This window comes from Ambystoma mexicanum, chromosome 2p, assembly GCF_040938575.1.
Source record: "Ambystoma mexicanum isolate Mex_15411 chromosome 2p, UKY_AmexF1_1, whole genome shotgun sequence".
NCBI classification, from domain to species: Eukaryota; Metazoa; Chordata; class Amphibia; order Caudata; family Ambystomatidae; genus Ambystoma; species Ambystoma mexicanum.
Genome location: NC_090923.1, coordinates 320,242,626 through 320,248,459, shown reverse-complemented (window position 1 = coordinate 320,248,459; position 5,834 = coordinate 320,242,626).

Sequence of the window (5,834 nt, the reverse complement as noted above, 5' to 3'; positions counted from 1 at the left end):
CATTTCGTCCCCATTCAATTTCAGCCAGTTCTGCCCCATCCATCGACTCGCAGCAGTCAGGCTCTTATGCAGGTATGTTGACAAGTCAGCCTGATCCAGATCAAGGCGAATCAGTAACTGTGTATCATCAACATACGATTAGCACCTGATGCCGTAGGAACAGATGAGGCAAATCAGCAGAAAGATGTAGATGTTAAATAGAATGGGAGACAAAGCAGAACCCTGAGGGACACCACAGCTACGATGAGAAGATTTAGAAACAAAAGGCAGGAGGAGGATCTGTCTTCCAAGAAAGAGCCGAACCAGGCCAATACCCGACTGAGACCCCAATCTGGCCCAGGCAGGGTAGCAAGGTAACATGGTGCACGGTGACGCCGCTGAGAGATCTAAAAGAATCTGAGCACCGACAACCCCCCCCCTTCCACCCGCCTGGACAAGTCATCCTGTACGGAGACAAGACCACTTTCCATCCCCCTAGCAGGGTGAATACCAGACTGGGTTGGGTTGAGCATCCTGGACGGCTTTACAAAGGAAGACAACAGAGGAGACACCAGCAATTCTTGCTGTTTCATAAGCAAAGGTAAGAGGGAGATAGGACGAAAGTAAGACCGAAGAGAGGGATCAAGAGATGGCCTCTTCAAGAGAGGGGATAACAAGGGTGGCTTAAGCTCAGATGGCAGGAAAACTCGACAGCGGTGGTAATTTCGCCTAGGAGATTGGCCGACTGGCAGGAAAACTCGACAGCGGTGGTAATTTCGCCTAGGAGATTGGCCGAAAGCTGTTTCATTACTGTCAGAGGGAGTGGGTAATTTCACCTAGGAGATTGGCCGAAAGCTGTTTCATTACTGGCAGAAATATTGGATTTCCATGAGTGACATTTGTAGAGCAACTGCTTGGGCTAGTATCTAAGCTTTAATCAAACATTAGAAATCCAGCTACCTGACTAAAAGGAGTCAATGTGGGTGCCTGTGCCCAAAGTTATGTTTGAACTGTGGAATGAGCACTTTTCGAGCTTGGCGTAGAGCTGGTGTTGACGGAGTTTCTCCAATATGGATCGGACGTGTTTAACATGGTCCTGCTTTGATGCAGAATATACTAGGATTTCGTCGATGTACACTAGAGCACAGACATCAATCAATTCCCGTAGGACATCGTTCATGAAGTATTGAAATGCAGCAGGCGTGTTGCAAAGGCCAAAGGGCATTACTTGATATTCGTACAAGCCATATTTGGTGCAAAAAGCGGTTTTCCATTCGTCCCCATGTTTTACGCAAACAAGGTGATATGCCCCTCTCAGGTCTAGTTTTGTGTAGATTTGGGCATCTTTGACTTGATCAAGCAATTCAGGGATCAGTGGCGGGGGTAGCATTTTTTTACGGTAATCTGGTTCAGTGCACGATAGTCGATGCATGTTCTCAAGTCCCCCCCCTTTTTCAGTACGAAGAATAGAGGACTGGCTGCTGGAGACTTCGAGGGTCAGATGAACCCGTTGGCCAGGTATTGGTCAAGATACGCCTTCAGGTGCTGGTTTTCTGGTTCAGTGAGTGCGTAAATTCGCCCACAAGGGATTTGTGCACTAGGTATCAGGTCGATTTGGCAATCGTATGGTCTATGCGCTGGCAGGGTATTAGCCTGTTCTTTCTGAAAGACATCTTGAAAGTCCTGGTATTCACTTGGTAGGGTGCCGATTGCCACAGTCGCAAGCGTGGAGGTTCGGTGTCTATTGGTTGTTTCTCTTGGCGATAACATGTGTGGGCGCAAGTCTCGGGAAAGGCCAATTCTTTTGCTTGCCAATGGATTCGAGGATTGTGAGCTACCAACCATGGCATTCCCAAAATCAACCGGAACTGTGGTGCCTTAATGAGGTCGAAAACGATAGATTCTTGGTGTCCATCCTGGCACAGAAGGGTTAAAGCTGCAGTGCATTGGGATACTGGACCAGAAGCTATTTCCGTGCCGTCGACAGTGGTAACAGTGTCAGTGGTTGATTTAGGGTGTAACGGAAGCCACATCTTTGCTGCAAGATCCTGGTCAATGTAATTCTCAACGGCTCCAACAAACAACCTTTGCGCTTGCCTTTGCACCACCATCCATTACTCTGGCAAAACTGCACTCTGTGCCCCCGTAACGCAAGTCAGTGCCTGGCAAAACTGCAAACCATATCCCTGCAACGCAAGCCAGCACCCTGTCAAAACTGCAGCCCCTCCACCGTAACTGAAAGCAGCACCCCAGAGAAACTGCGGACGGTCCCCGTAACTGACAGCAGAACTCAGCCGAAACTGTGGACTGTCCCTCCACAATGCAAGCCTGCACCCGGGGAAACTGCAGACGACCCCCCCCCCACAACACAACCCAGACCCCACCGAAACTGCAAACCATTCCCCTCAACTCGAGCTAGCACCCCGGCAAACAGCAGGCCACCCCCAGTAACTGAAAGCAGCACCCTCGCAAAACTGTGGACTGCCGCCCTTAATGCAATCCAGCACCTAGCGAAACTGCAAACCATCCCCTGCAACGCAAGCCAGCAACCCAGTGAAACTGCGGACCACACCCTTGTAACGGTTTATTGAGAGGCCACCCTCATCCAATAAAGTTCCTTCCCTCCCCAATCAAGGCATTACACAACAACATTTTTAATGTATTATTTCAGGCCTATTTCAGACTCTTATTATGCTACTTGGATCCCTCCCCCTGTGCCACTAATGATCCAAGAACCAGGCCGGTGTACAGAACATATATTTATATTTATTTGGATAATAGGTAATTAAGATTGCACTAAAGCTACACACGCCACCTTCTCTATGGCTCACATTTAAACTTCTTTTTCCATAAATAAATCACACAAGTTGGTTTGGAGGACATAAATCACAATACTGTACTTAATGCAGATTCCAATTTAAAGAATAATCAACACTGGTCCATGAATAAAATCAATTTAAATATGCAGTGCTGTGCAATTTCGATTTTCCTGGATGCTTAAAAAGGCTAGCAGTTTGGTTTACAGATTTGTATAAATGCATAATTTCACCAAAAACTCTGCTTTGAAATGAACAGAGGGTGATTTTAAAGCAAGACATACATCACATGTTCAGTGTTGGATACATGAAGTCTCACGTTTGCAAAGTACTTCTTCCTGCAACCCCAATAACCCAAGCCTCAATTACATACAGCACCCGTCTAGTCAAAGGCCAAGTCTAGTGGGTGGGGACAGTTTAGAATTTAGTTTTTCAAACCTCCATCCTTTAAAGGCCATGTTTGGGAAGTTGGACAGAAAAATGGGGTTGAGTAGGAATGTTGGATTTTCATACCGCCCTTTACTTGAAGACCCACGTTGGGGGAAGAAGACAGTTTAGGGATTTTTAGTTTAGTGGAAAAGGACACTGCTGTTCGTTAAAAAAGTTGGGGTTAACAAGAAAAATAGGATTACCCAATTACATTACAGGCTATAGTTTTTAGCGTACACTGGGAATGACCTTTATTAATTTTGAATGTTAACAAACATCAACCTGTTACGGATTTAAAGATACGGCACACTCCAGACCAGGACTCTTTCTACTAGCTAGGGATGCAGCGCACAATAGAAATGCTTTTAAGTTACATTCAGATAATATTTTTGAGAAGGCAGCCAACCCTTCTCACATCCCCCTTGACAGACACTCCGTGTCACAATGGACCATGAACCAGACCGGTGTGTAATAATAGAATATTTATTTATTTTTAGATTCAAATGAAATTCAAACATATTTAATATAGGGGAGCATTCACCAATGTGGTGATAATTTACACAGCAAAATGATAGGGTACACTTAAATTACTTTCTAACATCAGGCACATCAATGCAGAATTGAATGAAAGCAAGATTAATTTTTGATACCACTTTTAAATAACACAATATTTAGGGCTTCCCCCGGCAACACTCCCCCAAACCCCTGTTAACCAAGTTTTGTGTGGTTGGAGAGGAGGAGCAAGTGAGCGAAATGGGACTCAGGATTCACTGAATGGTTATTTTACATGTGCGGTTGAATGGATAAGACAGGATTTCATATGTTGTACTGCAGAATCAAGGAAATAGACAGACTACAAGGCAAGGTACTAAACAACAGGCATTCAGATGAGAAAATCAACTTTAGGGAAGAAAAACAGTGCAGCAAAAATCATACATGGCAGAATTGCAATTTCTTGATTTTCACAGGTTTAAAACGAGCAAACAACTTAGGAATTGGGCTAAACAATTAAAATCGGAAATCGGTTTTAATGCTAAGGTACAAAGGCACATAACAGGTATGATACTAAAGTGAAACAGTGACTCTAGATGGGTGACCGTTGTGGGATGTATTGACCCACTTTTGCTCCCCTATGCTGCATCACCCTGTTATGGGGGGGCCAGAAACAGCAAAATGGCCGCAAAACATTTGTGCATGCCAAAACCCCTGAAAATCGTGCTTTTCAACGCACAAAAAGATGGCTGCCAATCTGTCACGCATGTTGTCAGTGGGGGAACAGAGCAAACTACTGAAATGTGTCACTGGGCTCCACAAAAATTGAAAGTGGAGTGCAGAAGGAAAAAGCAGTGCTTTGCTAAATGGAACTCCAAGATTGCTTTAAATCTCTTTTTCTTTGATGATGAAAATTCAGAATGCCGGTACAGAACACCTTTCAAAAAATTCAAAATTCTTACTGGGTGCTACAATTCACTTAGTTCAAGAAATCATTGTGAATTTACAAGGTCCTGAAAAGCTGAGAACATAAAGAGATTTCCACAGCAAAAATGGCCTGCCTGTGTATGTGTCAAAAATCTCTGTGCAGCAGAGGGCTACTGTGATGACAGCTGTCAGTGGCCTGCCTGATTAAACTTTAACATCTATAAACTGAAAATCAAATGTTTGCAATATAAGAGGCCTGTTACTGATAGTAACCCATATTGTAATTGTTTTGATCCCATGGTTTAAAATCTTGAATGCGAATCCTAGCTGTTATTTGATAACAAGTTTGTTTTTTGCTAAGGAAAAGGCCACAGCATTGATCAATTCATTTACACCTGGCTGAAGCTGCAGAACTTGAATAACAGTTTTCCCACAGAAGGAAGGTACTTCCCCCCAGAAGGAAATCACAGAGAAGTGTTACAGGGTAGGAAAGAACCTGGGCTACAGAGGCAAAAGAAACAATGACCAGCTGCAACTCAGGAAATTCGAAGTGTGAAGACAGTCGTAAATGGCCTCTGCTTGGAGCAAACATGGTGGATGGCTCCTGGGCTTCCAAGGAGAGAACAATGGGTGGAGCCAAAACAACCATTTGTTGCTTAATAAGGACAAAGAACACATTTTAAAAAGACTGATAACTGGTTATTTAAAATTGTGAAAAAAAAATAACAGAGTTGTTAATTTAATTTCTAGTTGGACGTTTTAAGAGGCAGCACAACTGTGTGACATGTTCTGGAAAGCAATGGCAAGAAATGTGATTTTACGCAAAATGTATTTCCGCTAGAAATGTGAAACTTTATACACATATTCCCATGTTAAACACACACACTTGTAGAAATGTGCTTAAAAATTGGACATTGTGTTCATAGTGAAAATGGAAAAATTCTGTGAAACGCGGAGACAAGCTCCCACAGCTACAGGGTTTTGAAACAGGGTATGAAAAGTATGTAATCTGTATTTGTGATTTTTATAGAGGTTGCACATGTGGAAATATCTATTTTGCAAAAGTAGATTTTATGTTCCATGGGATAGGGGTGGATTCTCAGCCTCATAAAATTGCACCATAAAGATGAGACTCTGTTTCTCTCCTCCTATCAAGACAGAGAATAGACTCTGACCCAATCACCTTTCAAA